The 18,636-nt window shown below is 44.1% G+C and overlaps 1 protein-coding gene across 1 annotated transcript in view; it reads left to right on the top strand.

Annotated features, from left to right (window-relative positions):
* Positions 1–1,812: 1,812 nt before the first annotated feature.
* The window catches only part of LOC120524086 (interleukin-18 receptor 1-like), a 138,015-nt gene continuing 121,191 nt past the window's right edge, over positions 1,813–18,636 (top strand). The window contains exon 1 of the mRNA XM_039745943.1: positions 1,813–1,903. The gene's annotated coding sequence lies outside the window, so the exon portion shown is untranslated. The remainder of the gene's footprint in view (positions 1,904–18,636) is intronic.

Below are 18,636 nucleotides of genomic sequence, written 5' to 3'. Positions count from 1 at the left end.
CTCTTCCTATGAAGTCAGTAGACGGATTGGGAGAGCATGGAGGGTCATGAGGTCGCTGGAAAGGAGTGTGTGGCGCTCCCGATATCTCTGGAAAAGGACGAAGGTGCAAGTCTTCAGAGTCCTGGTGCTCCCTGTTTGTAAGACATGGCCGCTATCCAGTGACCTGAGATGAAGACCGGACTCCTTCATGTGTGTCTCTTCAGAGAATCCTCGGGTTTGACTTTGTGTTGCTCATGGAGTCCCAAATGAGGCACATAACCTGCATTGTGAGGGAGCGTCAGTTATGGCACTACAGCCATGTGGTGTGATTACCCGAGGGTAATCCAGCTCATTGTTGAGGACCTGAGCGGCTGGAGTGGTGCACCTGATATCTGCAAAAGGACGAAGGTCTTTAGAGTCCTGGTGCTTCCTGTTTGTAAGACATGGCCGCTATCCAGTGACCTGAGATGAAGACCGGACTCCTTCATGTGTGTCTCTTCAGAGAATCCTTGGGTTTGACTTTGTGTTGCTCATGGAGTCCCAAATGAGGCACATAAACTGCATTGTGAGGGAGCGTCAGTTATGGCACTACAGCCATGTGGTGTGATTACCCGAGGGTAATCCAGCTCATTGTTGAGGACCTGAGCGGCTGGAGTGGTGCACCTGATATCTGCAAAAGGACGAAGGTCCAAGTCTTTAGAGTCCTGGTGCTTCCTGTCTTGTTATGTGGTTGTGAGACATGGACGCTATCCAGTGACCAGAGACAAAGACTGGACTCCTTCATTAATGTGTCTCTCTGGAGACGTTTGACGTGTTGCTAATGGAGTCCCGAATGAGGCACATGACCTGCATTGTGAGGGGGCATCAGTTACGACACTACAGCCATGAGGCGCGTTTTCCTTGAGGGTGATCCAGCTTGTAAGATCCTCATTGTTGGACCAGGCCAAGGGGTCGCCCACATAATACTTGACTTCTGCAGATAGAGGGTCATTTCCAGAGGGTGGAACTGGACCGCGTGCCTGCCCTTGTTGCCAATTAGGATCCTGACCTGTTTCGTCATGTGGTGGTTGTGGCAACGCGACGTACCAGTGCCTGCTCCCCAACCTGACCTGACCTGACTTGTTTTGACGTCACTTCTGGTCCCCAATGACATCACCTCCAGGTCCGGCCCCAGAGATGACATCACTTCCGGTCTCATGGATACCACTTCTAGATTCTGGCACCAATTCTGGTCCCGCAGACATCACTTCCGGTTCCGGCCCTAAAGATGATGTCACTTCCTGAACGGGCCTTTAAAATCGCCACCTTTCTTGTCTTTGATCAGTTCTGTTTTGGATTCAGTCTTGTGAAGATCTCTGTTCACCAAATTCAATTACAGCAGCCAGGATACATTATACGGGTAGCTGCCCCAAACCCTCATCATGTCTTTTGGTATTCTTTATCACACCGTGTTTTCCCTTCCTCATCTTGATTCATGATTATCAATGGTTCTGGGTTGAAGTGTAACCAGGGACCGTAGAGCCAACCCGGACCTTCACACTTACTTGCATGGTGCTAATCCACATGTCACACATCGCCACTCTCCAGCACCATCATCAGTCTGCAGAGATAGTCATAATCACAATAGTGCAAACAAAGCCTTCTCAAATCCACTTCAAGGGTGGCGCCTCCAAAGCCTTCCCGGGCAGCATTTGGGTGGAAGGCAGGAAAGACAACAACAACCATTTATTTCTTGGATAGTCCAAAAATCACACAAGGAATGTCTCAAGGGGCTTTAACAGGCTCTGTTTTTGTTTTAACAGCACCCTGGGCTTCAACCTCTAAGAAGACCAGAAAAAGCACCAAACCCTTACAAGGTGAAAAAAAAAAACAAGAACAAAGAAGAAATCTTAGTAAACGGATTCAGAGGGAGACTCCCTTCCAGGTAGGTTGGGCGTGCAATGGGTGTCAAAAAAATGGGGTTACTGCAATACTCAATACAGAAGACAAGTAGTCCTCCTCACAGAGCTCAATGGCCACCTCAGACATACAACACAATGGTGGAAACTACAAGGCAGAATGAAAGAACAAGATGATACGAATCACTGAATACTGTGAGGATTCAGATTTGTTCAAATACGCCAAGCACAAAGTAGAGACTAATGAAGATACACGAAAAAGCACAACGTCTGCCCATCAGCTCATTGTAGAACCTCCTGTGACGTGTGAGTCCCTGTCTTGTACCCCAAAACACGAGGCTGAGTCTCAGTAACCGACTCTATTCAGCTTGAAAACAGGAACAGCACGGTTATTTATTGTAGAGGGATCTACCGCTCTCCGATACCAGAGGTGGGTAGTAACGAGTTACATTTACTTGAGTAACTTTTTTAAAAAGAATTGTACTTCTAAGAGTAGTTTTACTGCACAATACTTTTTACTTTTGCTTGAGTACATTTGTGAGGAAGAAACGCTACTCTTACTGCGCTACACTGGGCAACACTCGACTCGTTACTTTTTTCCATTTACACATTAGATACGCTATATTTTTGTCGGAGAGAAGCCGCCAGTGGATCAACTGCATGACTGTTTCACCAATCAGACGTAGCAACAATAATCACATGGCTCCGTTTCACTAATCAGACGTAGCCATGGAGTCACATGACCACACACAAACTTCCTGCGTCTGCAGCCCGTGAGAGACTTTTAGGTCCTGCGGGGCTCCTGATCACTGCTAAACGGTCACATCTTCACTGCAGGAACCTTGAGAGCCAACTCCTGCTGAAGCTTAACCATCACGTCACTGAGTGAAGAACAAGCACGTGTTAACCAAACAGGCACAGACACAGACGGTCAAGGGAAAGTGAGACTTGTTGGACGTGCACAGGCTGCCTTGTTCTGATGTTATTTTCTATCAGCTGTGCTGTTTGGAGGACGCGTGAATCTGCAGTATCATACTGTCAGTGTACAGGAGATCTCGTCACTGTAAGTAATCTGCGCTGTTCAGACACACACGTTACCTGCTGCAGGTATCGGCCTCAAAAGCTTTGTTGTGAAAAACTTTATTATTTGTGAATCTTTATTTTGTAAAGATGTGATTCATTATTACTCATGTTTTATTGTATTATTTGGAAATAGCAGAAAAGAAATCATTTATTATGATCAAACAGTTACTCAGTACTTGAGTAGTCGTCTTTTCACCAAATACTTTTTTTTACTCTTACTTGAGTCATTTTCTGGATGACTACTTTTTACTTCTACTTGAGTAATATTATTCGGAAGTAACGCTCCTCTTACTTGAGTACAATTTTTGGCTACTCTACCCACCTCTGTCCGACACACAGACACAGCAGTCGGGCAGGGACATGGCCAGGTAATCTTGTTCCCTGCATTTATAACGTTCTTTGCATCACCCATCGACGACAGGCACAATACAATACAATACAGTTTATTTTTGTATAGCCCAAAATCACACAGGAAGTGCCGCAATGGGCTTTGGTACTTATAGCGCGACCGTAATCGGCCCGGAGTTACTTCTGTGGTGTGCTGCTGCAGCACTGTGAGCCTGCGGTTGTCCCGGCAGCCGATAAGCAGTCTTTCATAGACACGGCGATCGCACTTTGGGATGCTCTTCGGTGTGTCGTCCCATTGGGGGGAGTCCCAAAAGAATGGAGAAAAAAAAAAACAACTCACACACCGACAGATTATAGAAAAGGAGTCAGACAAGCCAGACAAGAGTCAGAGTCACACAGACCTCAGCCAACAAGCCGCTTCCCGCATATTAGCCATTCTATGGCCGAGTCAGTGCTGGGCCGGCCAATCAGATGGAAGGACCCTTCTACTCGATGATTCCAGTGCTGCTTTACCTGAGACTGGCAGGCAAACCACTAGAAGCGGAGCAGTTGCACCAAGTGGATACTGGGAAGAAAACTAGAATAGGTGAGGGTTAGTATCAAATTCTAACTATCATGTTACTTATGTTTTAATGTTAATGACTGACAACAGAGATGCAGTCTGCACAGTTAATCAGCAGCTCTAGTCAGGGTGTGCTAAACTGAAGTAGTGAGTCTTGAGCCAGGATTTAAAAGCTGAGACCAAAAGGGGCATCTCTTATAGTAGCAGGCAGAAAAATGCACAGTTTAGGGACCCCCTGTGACTAAAAGCTCGACCTCCCACTATTATTTTATTCATCCTTGATTTATCCTCAGGATAAGTTCAGACAAGTAAGCCGGACCTCGGCCATTTAAAGCTTTATATGTTAAAAGGAGGATTTTGAAATCGGCCCTGAACTTAACCGAGCGCCAGTGTAAGGACATGAGGACTGGGGTTATGCATTTGTATTTTCTTATTTTTGCAATGATTTCTGAAATGGCACTTTGAATTATCTGGAAGCTGTATGAAGAACAATATGAAGATTCAGTGAACATCACATTTCAGCAGTCAACCCAAATAGGATGATTAGGAAGAGGTTGGGAGCATGCGCTGATAGAAGCATGAATTAATTTCTCAGCATCCTGCATATTTAGAAAAGATGTAAAAAAACACATTTTGGATAGTTTAGTAATGTGTGCTTTAAAAGACGTGCTAGTGTCAAAGTCAAAGACCACTGGAGACTGGTATACAGTGGGACAGAGAGTCATGTGTGCTTTGTGCTGACGTGTGCTTTGCAAACGCTAGAGTCTGTTGAGAGTTGTTGGTTTGTTCTGTGGTGTGAGATTTACATTAAAAAAATACATTTTGCTCTTAAAAACTTGGGTTTTGGTTGCCTCTAAGGAACCGTGTGGGAATTTTTAAAGCTTTTTTCCCTTTAGAAGGTTTTTTTTGCTTTTTTTTCACCCGCACAAGAGCAAAAGTAGCTGGGTGTTTGGAAGTGCGCTTGGAGAAGTTATTTGTACTTGTAGCTGTTCTTTTTCTTGTTATCTGTATTTGAATTAGCATCGAGGCGGCAGGGTAGAAAGCAGCAGTAACTTATATTGGCATTTGTAAATAAATAACCGCGTCGTTGTAACAGCGAGTCCTTAGTTTAAAGGAAAAGAAAAAAGGCGCGGCTGACTTCAAAGCAGTAAAAGGTGGAAACTCAGTAGTGCGCAGGTAAGCGGAAAGCATTAAGACGCCGATCAGGCACAAGGAGCAGTAGGAGCAAATAAGGTAGTAAAGTTTGATTTATTTGTTTATTTTAGATTAAACAGTCCTTAGCGGTCCAGAAGTAGAACAGTTAAGTGGGCGACAGCGTATTGGTTCATTAATACAAACAGTGTGAGTGAAGACCTTATAAGTAAGAAGAGAGCAAAGTTAGGAGAAGAGACAGAGAAAAGTAAAGTTAACCTCATAGAAAGGCAAACAGCAGGCAGCTGAGAGGGAGAACAGTACAGGAGCTTAAGGGGAAAAGGTGTAAAATATCTGTAGCAGATCTTAGTGTTACCATTTAAGTTAAGGAGCAGCTGAAAGAAGAAGAAATTTAATTTTAAGTTAAGGCAGCTTAGTAATCCCAAATCAAATTTTAATAATGAGGCCAGTGCAATGCAAGTCCTGTTGGATGTTGGACTTTTAGATGATGGTTTGGAAGAGCCAGTTGTCTATGAGGGCTACATCTGCAAGAGATGCCAGCTGATCCAGCACCTCGAGCTCAGGGTCGCTGAACTGGAGGAGGAGTTGGCTGACCTGCGTTGTAATAGAGAATTGGCGGACTTGGCCCAGGTGTCCTTTAGAGAGATAGTGTGCACCCCTAAGGTGGGCGGAGGAGATTCCAGACCAGACAGGTAGGAATAGGTGGGTCACGGTCACAAGGCGTAAGGTAAAGGGTGCACACTGTCCGGGGGCATCAACCCCAGAATTAGAAGTGTCTAACCGTTATCATGTCCTGGCGGAGCTGGACGGTGACTCTGATAATTCTGAGGTGGTAGGCAGGGTTGAGGAGCCCCAACGGGCCACCTCAAAACCAGTTCCCAAAAAGAGAGAGGTAGTGATAGTTGGGGACTCAATCATTAGGAGGATTGAGGTGTGCCCCAGAGAGAGAGAGAGTCTCGCGGTGTGTTGCCTTCCGGGAGCACAGGTGGGAGACCTCCTGGAAGGGTGGATAGGCTCTTGGCCAGAGCGGGTGGATCCAGTTGTCATTGTCCACGTTGGAACAAATGACATACATAAGGGTAGTCTGTCAGTTCTGCGATCCAAATTCAAAGAGTTAGGTACCAAGCTGAGGAGCAGAACTGACAAGGTAGTCTTCTCCGAAGTTCTGCCTGTGCCACGCGCCAGTCCAGGTAAGATTGAGGAGATTAGAAGGCTTAACGCGTGGCTCAAATCTTGGTGCAGGGTAGAAGGGTATAGGTTTATGGGGCATTGGGACTCCTTTTGGAACAGATGGGACCTGTTCCGCGTGACGGGTTACATCTGAACCGGAGGGGCACCAATGTATTGGGGAGGCGTATGTGTAGGCTAGTCGAGGGATTGGGGGCAGGGAGTTTAGGACAGGCCAGATTTAGATCTATACATGGAAGAACAAACAATGGTGTAGAAATAAAAATGCATAGTAATGTAAATTTTAAGCAAACACGTAAAGATAGAAGGATTAACACATTAAAAATAGCTTGCCTTAATGCTAGAAGTATCAAAAATAAGGTAAGTGAGTTGGAGTTGTATGTAGCAGAGCACAATTATGATATTATAGCAATAACGGAAACCTGGCTAAATAACAAAGATGGGGATGAGTGTAACATAGAGGGATACACATTTTTTAGGAAGGATAGACAGAACAGAAAAGGAGGTGGGGTTGCTGTTTATGCCAAACAGGAATTAAATGTAAGTCATCTTCAGTTGGATGATGAGCCCCATCTTAGTGAGGACATGTGGCTTCACCTGGAAAATATTAGGGAAAAGGTCTCATTTTAGGAGTGTGTTATAGACCACCCAATTCAGACAGTAATTTCAACACACATCTTTTAGTAATATCAAAAGGCAAGTTTACAGGGGATATTATAGTCATGGGGACTTTAATTATCCAAATATTAACTGGGATAACCTTACAGATGGAGGAGCACAAGAGCAGGAGTTTTAGAAGTAATCAGCGACTGTTTTTAACACAGCATGTTAAAGCACCAACAAGGGGTGAAGCCTGTCTGGATTTAGTATTCTGTAATAATCAGGATAGAATTGAGGGTGTAGAGGTGATTGAACCACTAGGGTCAAGTGACCATAATGTAATACAATTCTCAGTATTTTGTAAGAGTACAGATGCAAAGACTAAAATTGTTAAGTTGAACTTTAGTAGGGCTAATTTTGAGCAGATGCGACAAAGTCTAAGTAGGATAGACTGGGATAAGCTTTTAAATGTGGAGACAGTCGAGGAGCAGTGGAACAGGTTTAAAATGTTTTACATGTAATGCAGGACAGATACATACCTAAATTTGGAAGTAATAGGAAACTAAAAAACTCCACGATGGATTAATAAAGATTTAAAAAGAAGTTGCAAAGGAAAAACTGCTGTATAAGGCATATAAGACTAATGACTGCAAAGAGAACCGTAGCATATGAGAACATGAGGGCAACCATTAAGAAGGATATCAGAGAGGCTAAAAGACAGTTGGAGAGGAATATAGCAGATAAGGCGAAAGAAGACCCCAAGAGATTCTTTCAGTATTTTAGTAGTAAAAGAACAGTTAAGGAGGAGGTCAAGTTCATCAGTAGTAAAGGGAATTAAAAGATACAGACAATGAAATAGCAGATGCCCTAAACTTACATTTTTCTGAGGTGTTTACAAGTGAGCAAGTGGATAACCTGCCAGAGGTAACAACAACTACTAAGGAGGTACTGAGGGATTTGGAAATTGTAGAGGGAGAAGTGCTGCTCAGATTAAATAAGATGAAATCAAACAAATCACCAGGCCCAGATAATATTTATCCTCGTGTTCTTAAGGAGGCTAGTGAGTACATATATAAACCCTTGACACATATTTTAGGAAGTCACTGTGCACTGGAGAGATTCCAAAGGACTGGAAAATGACAAATATCATCCCATTATATAAAAAGGGTGACAGGGCAGATCCAAGCAACTATAGGCCAGTAAGCTTAACAAGCATCACAGGAAAATTAATGGAAGGAATTATTAAGGATAAGATTGAGCAACACATGACAAGGACAGGAGTTATTCTGAACAGTCAGCATGGGTTCAGAAGAGGGAGGTCGTGTTTTACTAACATGTTGGAATTCTATGAGGAGGCAACAAAAGGATACGATCAAAGTGGAGCTTATGATATTATTTATCTGGACTTTCAGAAAGCATTTGATAAGGTGCCACATGAGAGGTTGGGCATCAAGTTAAAAGAAGTGGGAATTCAGGGTGATGTTTTTAGATGGGTGCAGAATTGGCTCAGACACAGGAAGCAGAGGGTGATGGTGCGAGGAACCTCATCAGAACTGGCCGATGTTAAGAGTGGTGTTCCACAGGGGTCAGTGCTAGGGCCGCTGCTATTTTTAATATATATAAATGATTTAGATAGGAATATAAGTAACAAGCTGGTTAAGTTTGCAGATGATACCAAGATAGGTGGATTAGCAGATAATTTGGAATCCGTTATATCATTACAGAAGGACTTGGATAGCATACAGGCTTGGGCAGATTTGTGGCAGATGAAATTTAATGTCAGTAAATGTAAAGTATTACACATAGGAAGTAAAAATATTAGGTTTGAATACACAATGGGCAGTCGGAAAATCGAGAGTACACCTTATGAGAAGGATTTAGGAGTCATAGTGGACTCAAGCTATCAACTTCAAACAGTGTTCAGAAGCCATTAAGAAGGCTAACAGAATGTTAGGTTATATAGCACGATCTGTGGAGTACAAGTCCAAGGAGGTTATGCTCAACCTTTATAATGCACTGGTGAGGCCTCATCTTGAGTACTGTGTGCAGTTTTGGTCTCCAGGCTACAAAAAGGACATAGCAGCACTAGAAAAGGTCCAGAGAAGAGCGACTAGGCTGATTCCAGGTCTACAGGGGTTGAATTATGAGGAAAGATTAAAAGAGCTGAGCCTTTACAGTTTAAGCAAAAGAAGATTAAGAGGTGACATGATTGAAGTGTTTAAAATTATGAAGGGAATTAGTCCAGTGGATCGAGACTTGTATTTTAAAATGAGTTCATCAAGAACACGGGGACACAGTTGGAAACTTGTTAAGGGAAAACATTAGGAAGTTTTTCTTTACACAAAGAACGATAGACACTTGGAATAAGTTACCAAGTAGTGTGGTAGACAGTAAGACGTTAGGGACTTTCAAAACTCGACTTGATGTTTTCTTGGAGGAAGCAAGTGGATAGGACTGGCGAGCTTTGTTGGGCTGAATGGCCTGTTCTCGTCTAGATTGTTCTAATGTTCTAATAACGGCGAAACTTCGGGCTGATTCAACACCATCGACGCACCCCTTGTGTTATCGTAGGCTACTGCAGCTCAAGGCTTAGTGATTTGCACAGTCCTCCTGAAATTAACATTGACAGTTGGGGCATTTGGCACAATGCTTAGGGGGTAATGGCTTTCTTGTCCTTCCACTTGATCACAATCATTTTTGCCACAAAGCTACTTGCACCCACGGTGAACTTTCTCAGGGCCGAATGGCAGTGTGGTCGTAAAAGTACCGTATGTCACAGTTTCACTATCTGTGTTGTAACAGACGGCACGCTGGGATGCCCTGGATATGGAAGGATGAGGGAAGGCACATTTTTTTTTAGGGCACAGTGCCATCCCCTAGATCAGGGGTATTCAATTAGATTTTTCATTGGGCCAAATTGTCATACGGCTTTTGCCAGTGGGCCGCACATTTCCCTGTATTTCTCGTATTGTGCCATTAATACAAAGCACCACTGCATTTTCAATATTTTTATTTAAAGGAGTGAAATGGCATTAGAATTAACCGCTGGCTTCTAGTGCAAATAATAAAAACTGCAAAACAGTTTAACAGAAATCTGAGTCACAAATTAACAGTGACAGTATTTGCTTTTTGCTTAAATAAAATAAAGCCTAGAAAACAATAATTACAATTTCTTTTTGTGCAAATAAGAGCAAATATCAAAGTCACAAACTCACAGAAACAGTAATAGCAATATCATATTGTGCAAATAGGAAACAAACATAACTTTGAATGAAATCACAAACGTAAACTGCTGGCTTTTAAAGCATATAAAAGTCCACAAAAGTGTGTCTAGTCTTCATACTACAGGACATTTTGATATCTCTCTAATGAGAAAAGTGACGCTTCATTGACTGGGCAAGACGAGAAAAGTTAGGTTCATAGGGGGTGACAGCAATCCGCAAACAATGATGCAGATGCTCATTTGTCAAGGAGATCCGATTGTCTGTTTTTATGGCATTCATGTCAGAGAAGGATGATTCACATGTATATGTTGATCCAAACATTGTTAACACACACGGCCAATTTTTTCATGTTTGGGAACATCTCTGGGACAATCTGCCTTGTCCAAAGCTCTGTGCAGCCTTTTTCCTGAAGGACATCCTTTAATTCACATGATGCTTGCATTTCAATCATTTCAAGTTGCAGGGGACCTTCATCAACACCATGCAACTTTAGGAACTCTGCTGCTTTCGGGGAAGTATTGGGTGTGCTGGTGAAAGTGTTCCTCCCAACATGCAGCAACTCTTTGGGAATGTCCAAGTCATTGAATCTCTGTGCAAAGTTGTGTTTCAAATGATCGAGAAAGTCTGACGTGACCTTTGTGACTTTGTGATGACTTGATGAAGCCACTGAGGGTTGGAGAGTGCAGCAGTCTGCTACTGAGATCAGATGAAAAAAATATCCAGCTTATCTTGAAAAGCAGTTAGCATTTCAACCACATCAGCAACTGTTTTATCTCTCCCCTGAAGTCCCAGGTTAAGTACATTCAAATGATGAAGGATATCACATAAAAAACACATCTCAGACACAAATTTATCATCCAACATGTTGGTCAGAAATGTTTCAGCCTTCCTGTGCTTGCATTCACAAAGGAAAGTGATGATTTCTTTCTCTCGTGAGTGAGTTTCCCTGGCTTAACCACCTCACATTGTTATGCAAAAGTAGGTCAACATGCTGAGATGACATATCAGCAAGAAGTCTGTGTTGGAAACTAGATGTTGATCTGATAAAAGTTAATTGTAGCCTTAACAGAATCCATTGTGTTTTTCAACTCACCACTTAATTGTGGGCAAAGGACACTCTGATGGATGAGGCAGTGCAGCGACTTCATTTTTGGCGCAAGTGCAGACAGTCCTTTGATCTTCCCTGCCATCGAGGGCGCACCATCTGTAATAAGCAGGGTGATACGCTCCAAGTCCAGTCCGTTCTCTTGATCAACAATCTTCTGGAAGAGAATTTCTCCTGTTGTATTCCCTTCCAGTGGTATTAATCCCAATATGTCCTCTTTGAAACAGTGACCATCGAAAAAATCGCACAAACATACAAAGTTGAGCTACATCCGAGTTGTCTGTTGATTCATCCACAGCCAGAGATATGAAATCAGCCTTCCTCAGTTGATTAAGAAGAGCGTCCGTAGCTAAAACGTCCACCCTTCTCGCAGCTGTTGTATCGGACAGTGGGATTGATTTAATCGAAGATATAACCTGCTCTTTCACTTTTTCATCCGTTACCACCTCCTCGACAGCAGCGTGTATGCGTTCTTTTCCTGTTTCAGAATCTGTAAATGGTCTTTTATTTTTAGTCAGTATCCATGCAATTCAGAGAGATGCTATTGTAGCTTTCTGTTGCAAAGTGCAGGTTCGGGTGAAAACCACACAACTTCGCTGGTAGTTTTGAGTCAGTGTCTTTATTTTTGTCTCTCGAGCCTCCGAGCCCGGGGATATTCATTATCAAAGTTAGTGTGAGTCGTCTGGAAGTGCCTCCGCACATTGTATTCTTTATTTACCGAGCAAATGACAAGACAGATCAGCATTTTGTGTGTGTGCATACTTATCAGTCCACTCGTTGTTAAATTTCCTATTTTCGCTGTCAACCTTACGTCTCTTCTCTTTTGAATGTGACATGTTCGCTCTGTTTTCAACTGTCATAAACGTTCCATCAAGAGCGTAAACAGCTGCGCGACGTCCCGTAAAAAGTTGCAAAATGTTCTAAACTGTCGCGCTTACAGTTAAGTCGCAGCTATTTGAATGAATAATTTATTAAGAGGTATGTAGTCAGTGGGCCGGCCCAAAATGACTGATGGGCCGGTTCTGGCCCGTGGGCCACCTATTGAATAGGGCTGCCCTAGATGCTAGAGGGTACCTCCCCTGGTTTACAGCGTTTCCCACAGGGCACCATGGGACTTGGAGTTCTGTATCTCAGCCCTGTTGGGTGCCGCCAGGTGGTGCTGTGAATATACAGGAGCCATGGGAGATGAGGTTTTTGCCCAACCCGGAAATGCTGGCGGGCCACGTGAACTATAAAAGGACTGAACTGACCTCACAGAAGCGCGCCAGAGTCGGGTGGAAGGTGGACAATGCTTGCTGGGAGGTGTGGAGGAGAAACGAACGACAAAAGAAATAGAGAGAAGAGAAGATTTGTGGGCGGTAGTGTGCAAAAATTCAAAATTCAAATGAAAAACTTCTATTCAGCGTGGTTCAGCATGATTATATGACTGAACTTGAACTTTCACGAAGCAGGAATCTGGCAAAAATAAACGTGTGCTTGGTGCTTTGAAATTGTGTCCTCTGTGTCGGTCTGTTGGCTTTGAGGAGCAGCAGTGCCCTCTAGTGTTTGCAGTGCCAATGTCTGATGATCCATTCACATTGTCGTCACTAATCTCTCGACCTCACTAATGGTTCACTTTCAGTTTGTTCTAAAAGTGGCTTTACAGCTTCTCGTTAACATGCCATTGTGCGTTTTGGTCAACAGCTCCACCCCACTCGTGAATATTGATGAATTACCATTGAGTGGCAAAACAAATAGAAAAAAAATCATGTTTTTTATTTTGCAAAATGAGATTATTTTGTCCGCACAATATAGTTCCAAGTGTTTTTTGGGCCTTACGCTTCATATCTCATCCAAACTGATTAACCACAGTCCCACTTGGGATAAACCGCATTTAAATACAATTCCACGCTCAAGGTCAGCACCAAGGAGTTTAAGAACCAGCACCATTTTAAAAATCTTAATTAACTTTAAATACAAAATAAAGAAAAAACGTTTTTAGTACGAATATACGTGGGACGGTCAAAAAGTCCCTGCACTTTTTTTTTAACTCTATGTATTAAGAATTTCAAAAAACAAATGACATCACTTTTCTAGAGTCACAACAACAACATTGATTTCTAGAGCACATTTTCATACAAATGATGAAGAAAGAGAAAAAAGACAAAATAAATAAGAATTAAAATTAGACAATACTAATTAACATAGAAAAAAGTAAGATCTGATGGCCAGGGAGGACAGAATCAACAAAAGAAAAAACTCCAGATGGCTAGAGAAAAAAATTAAATAAAATCCAGACCCCTCTATGTCCTCATGGTATTTAGGGTTCACATGGAAGAACTTGATGATGATGGCCATGCGGACTACTGGAGCCTCATGCATAACGGCGTGCGTAGAATTCACACTCAAACATGGTGTACGGACAAACGCGGAAATGTGCATACACATCTGAACTTCCACGTTCTTCCGCTCCATAAATCCCAGTCAGCGTGAAAAGTAACGCATGTCCACGCGCCTGTCGCCCCTCTCGGAACTTTGAAGATGCAAATCAATATAAATAGCCCCTTATGTTTTGCGGTCTGTGAAAAGGCAATGGCAAAAGCACAGGGGAAATAGAAGAATTTCAGCGAATACCAAGTGGAGGCAAAGAAAAACGTACAATGTGTTGGTTTAAACAGTGGAATAAACAACAAAAGGAAGTTAATCGAGCGACATAGCATGTCGGAGAAACTCGAAAGTTCAAGTTCAGAAAGTCACATAGTGTCCAAAATAAAAAAGAAGTGGTCAGATATCAAAGTCACCGTGAAAAGGCGAGTCGTAACCCACCGTCTGAGTGCTCTATGATAGATTATTCTGGTACAGAGAAAAAAAAATAGGCACACAGTGGGAAAAAAGCACGAAATGTCAACTTTAATCTCGAAATGTCCAATTTAATCACGTAGTTTATTTTGTCATTAAAGTAGAACATCAAAAACTTGATCTTAAAATTATTTAATTTACTATTTTCTCAAATCCCATCGTAACTAAAGTAACACGTTAAATGCTTTGTATTGTATTTGATCTTCTATGTGCTCTATGTGTGTCAATCACTACGTGTTTCTTAAACCGGCTTTCTCTTCCTCCGACAGGACACAGAATCAATTACATTCATGATATTATAGCTCTCTGAATAATTAAAATACTGAGATGTATACATGATATCATTTTCATAATGATAGGAATTAAAGCATGTTACTAAACATGGGAACATGGTGGCGCAGTGATAGTGACGAACTGGCGCCAAGTCCAGCGATTGTTCCTGCGTCCCACAAGGTGTTTCCTGCGCCGTGCATGACCCTCGATGAAATAATTATTGCAGCAGTACTGTCTCTTTCAAACTTACTAACCTCTAATTCCTGTCCTTCCTTTTCTTTCTCCAAGTACTCGATCGCCACACAATCAGCTTAGTAATAGACGTTAAGCCATCTGTAAGCTTAAAATGCCAATTCTTCAAAACTTTTATGGAATATTGAAATATCTTCGTAGTACATGTTTATTCTATCCACTCAGTGCCGCGCCAATCCCAGCAAAAATACAGCGCGAGGCAGGAACAATTTGTGAACGGAGCGCCAGTTCGTCACTGCCGCTGTCCACCATGTCCTCACACATTTAATTATTAACAATATACATTATTTTAATAAAGTTTAAAACTTATCTGTATAATGTAATAAACATGCTTTACTGCATTTCATCTTAAAAATTATACAGAGAGCTCCAAGAAGATAGTGCTTGGAAATCTAAATCGACTTAGAAGCCAGTCGTCATCATCATCTGTAAATACGCGGTTTTATAAAGTTGGCTCAGGTTGTGGAATATTATAACTGTATCACAAGTTTACAGTGAGGTCATCACACTTATAAGTACAAACAGTTCTACCAGGAACAATTGATCAATCAATCAATCAACATTTATTTATATAGCACATATTCATACAAAAAAATGTAGCTCAAAGTGCTTTACAAAAATGAATAGAGAAATAGAAGACACAATAAAAGATAAACATAAGTCAACATTAACATAGAATAAGAGTAAGGTCCGATGGCCAGGGTGGACAGAGAAAACAAAAAAAAAAATTGATGGACGGATTGAGTGCGTTTAGAGCTCTTGGGATGAAACTGCTTCTGAACCGCGAGGTCCCAACAGGAAAGGCTCTGAAGCTTTTGCCATACTGTATAGAGGGAGTTCAAATAGACTGTGTGCATGGCTGAGACAGCATGTGCCTGATGCAGTATACCGATAATCTGCTGTACAGCTGTGATTCCACACTCGGATGCAGTGGGTTAAATACTCAGTGGTGGACTGAGAGTGACAACGCTAAAGTAGCTATAGTATTTGGAATGGTTTGGCCATTCTGTGCACCATTATATGGTTACGGGTTGATTACAATGAAATGCCTTAAACTAATAAACAATATGCCGTTAATTTCAGTGCATTTGATAAAGCCGTGTCAGGGATGTGAATCTAAAAAATAAAGGGAAACCACACAGGAACAGCAGCACTGCTTTGACACTGGGTGCCGGCAATTTGCAAAACCGAGCGGAGAACTTGTGTACGCCAGGGTTTGATTTGGCGTGAAAATGCGCTTGGCTTTACACCAAGTTTAGGTTTTATACATCACGATGTGAGTGTGGAAACAGGTGTACGTAACATGTTTGTGCGTACGCACCATTTATACATTAGACCCTGGCCTTAAATCCATCAATGTAGGGACATCACAGTGCTTTGATTAGGTGGTGGGGCTGCAGATCGCAGATCACAGAAAACCAGAAAAAGAACAGAAGAGAAAGAAGAGGTTAGTACTGATTTTAGAGCCACCATGAATGATAATGATAATTAATTGAATATACAGAGGGCGGCATGGTGGCGCAGTGGGTAGCACTGCTGCCTCGCAGATAGGAGACCTGGGTTTGCTTCCCGGGTCCTCCCTAAATGGAGTCTGCATGTTCTCCCCGTGTCTGCGTGGGTTTCCTCTGGATGCTCCGGTTTCATCCCACAGTCCAAAGACATGCAGGTTAAGTGTGTGGGTATGTATGTGTGTATGTGTGCGCCCTGCGGTGGGCTGGCACCCTGCCCAGGATTTATTTCTGCCTTATGCCCTGTGCTGGCTGGGATTGGCTCCGGCAGACCCCCGTAACCCTATAGTTAGGATATAGCAGGTTGGATAATGGATGGATGGATGGATGATTATACAGAGCATCAAGTTTAAACTAAAATGAAGCTATGAGAAAGCCATGTTACAATAATGAGTTTTTAGCAATTTTTTAAAAATGCTCCACAGTATTATCCTGGCAAATTTCTCAGTAAACTCATATTGTAGATTTTAGGTGCCTAACAGCAGAAGGCCTCACCACTTCTTTTAGGTTTTGCTCTTGGGATTCTAAGCAGACCCTCATTTGAAGATCTAAAGTTACGATTTGGAGTGTAAGGTGACAGACAATCTGAGATATAAGATGGAGTGAGATTATTGAAGGCTTTGTAAACCATAAGCAGTGTTTTAAAATCAATTCTGAATGGCACAGGTAACCAGTGTAGTGACGCTCAGACTGGGGTGATGTGCTCGGATTTTCTTTTCCTAGTTAGGATTCCTCCTCCTTGAACCGTCACCTTATCGTGGTGGAGGGGTTTGCGTGTCCCAATGATCCTAGGAGCTATGTTGTCCGGGGATTTATGCCCCTGGTAGGGCCACCCAAGGCAAACTGGTCCTGGGTGAGGGATGAGACAAAAGCGGTTCAACAAACCTCAATGAAAAATAAAACTGGACAACGTTTTCCCTTGCCGGGACGCTGGTCACCGGGCCCCTCTGGAGCCAGGCCTGGAGGTGGGGCTCGATGGCGCGCCTGGTGGCGGGCCTGCACCCATGGGGCTCGGCGGGCACAGCCGAAGAGGTAACGTGGGTTCTCCTCCCCATGGGCTCACCACCTATGGGAGGGGCCAAGGAGGTTGGGTGCAGTGTGAGTTGGGTGGTGGCCAAGGTGGGGACCGTGGAGGTGTGATCCTCAGCTACAGAAACTGGCTCTTGGGGCGTGGAATGTCACCTCTCAGAAGGGAAGGAGCCTGAGCTAGTGCGAGGTCGAGAGGTTCCGCTAGATATAGTCGGACTCACCGCGGACGCACAGCTTGGACTCTGGAACCAATCTCCTTGAGAGGGGCTGGACTCTCTACCACTCTGGAGTTGCCCCCGGTGAGAGGCGCCGAGCAGGTGTGGGCATACTTATTGCCCCGACTTGGAGCCTGTGCATTGGGGTTTACCCGGTGGGCGAGAGGGTGGCCTCCCTCCGCCCGGGTGGGGAAGGGTCCTGACTGTTGTTTGTGCGTATCGCCCGAACAGCAGTTTGGAGTATCCACCCTTTTTGGAGTCTCTGGAGGGGTTGCTAGAGGGCATACCTTCTGGGGATTCCCTCGTTTTGCTGGGAGACTTCAATGCTCCGTGGGCAATGACAGTGAGACCTGGAAGGGCGTGATTGGGAGGAATGGCCCCGATCTGAACCCGGCGGTGTTTTGTTATTGGACTTCTGTGCTGTCACGGATTGTCCATAACGAACACCATGTTCAAGAATAAGGGAGTTAATATGTGCACTTGGCACCAGGACACCCTAGGCCTCAGGTGATGATCGACTTTTGTGGTGGTGTCGCCGGACTTGCGACCATATGTCTTGGACACTTTCGGGTGAAGAGAGGGGCGGAGCTGTCAACTGATCACCACCTGGTGGTGAGTTGGCCGATGGTGGGGAAGATGCGGTCAGACCTGGTAGGCCCAAAGCGTGTTGTGAGGGTCTGCTGGGAGCGGCTGGCAGAGTCCCCTGTCAGAAGTAGCTTCAACTCCCACCTCCGGCAGAACTTCAACCCCGCCCCGAGGGAGGTGGGGACGTGAGTCGAATGGGCCATGTTCCGTGCCTCTATTGTTGAGGCGGCTGACGGAGCTGTGGCGCAAGGTGGTCGGTGCCTGTCGTGGCGGCAATCCCGAACCCGTTGGTGGACACGGCGGTGAGGGATGCCGTCAAGCTGAAGAAGGAGTCCTATAGGACTTTTTGTCCTGTGGGTCTCTGGAGGCAGCTGATAGGTACCGGCAGGCCAAGCGGCAGCGGCCGGTTGTTGCTGAGGCAAAACTTCGGGCATGGGAGGAGTTTGGAGAGGCCATGGAGAACGACTTTGGACGGCCGAGGAGATTCTGGTCCACCGTCCGGCGTCTCAGGAGGGGAAGCAGTGCAGTGTCAACACCGTATATGGTGGGGATGGTGCGCTGCTGACCTCACTTCGGGGCGTGGGTCGGTGGGAGGAGTACTTGAAGACCTCCTCAATCCCACTAACATGCCTTCCAATGAGGAAGCAGAGCCTGGGGACTCTGAGGTGGGCTCTCCCATCTCTGGGACTGAAGTCACCGAGGTGGTCAAAAACTCCTTGGTGGCAGGGCCCGGGGTGGATGAGATCGCCCGGAGTTCCTTAAGGCTCTGGATGTTGTAGGACTGTCTTGGTTGACAC

The sequence above is a fragment of the Polypterus senegalus genome, chromosome 2 (genome assembly GCF_016835505.1).
Source record: "Polypterus senegalus isolate Bchr_013 chromosome 2, ASM1683550v1, whole genome shotgun sequence".
NCBI lineage: Eukaryota > Metazoa > Chordata > Cladistia > Polypteriformes > Polypteridae > Polypterus > Polypterus senegalus.
The sequence above is the reverse complement of the archived record's forward strand: the minus strand, read 5'-3'. Positions and strand labels throughout refer to the sequence as shown.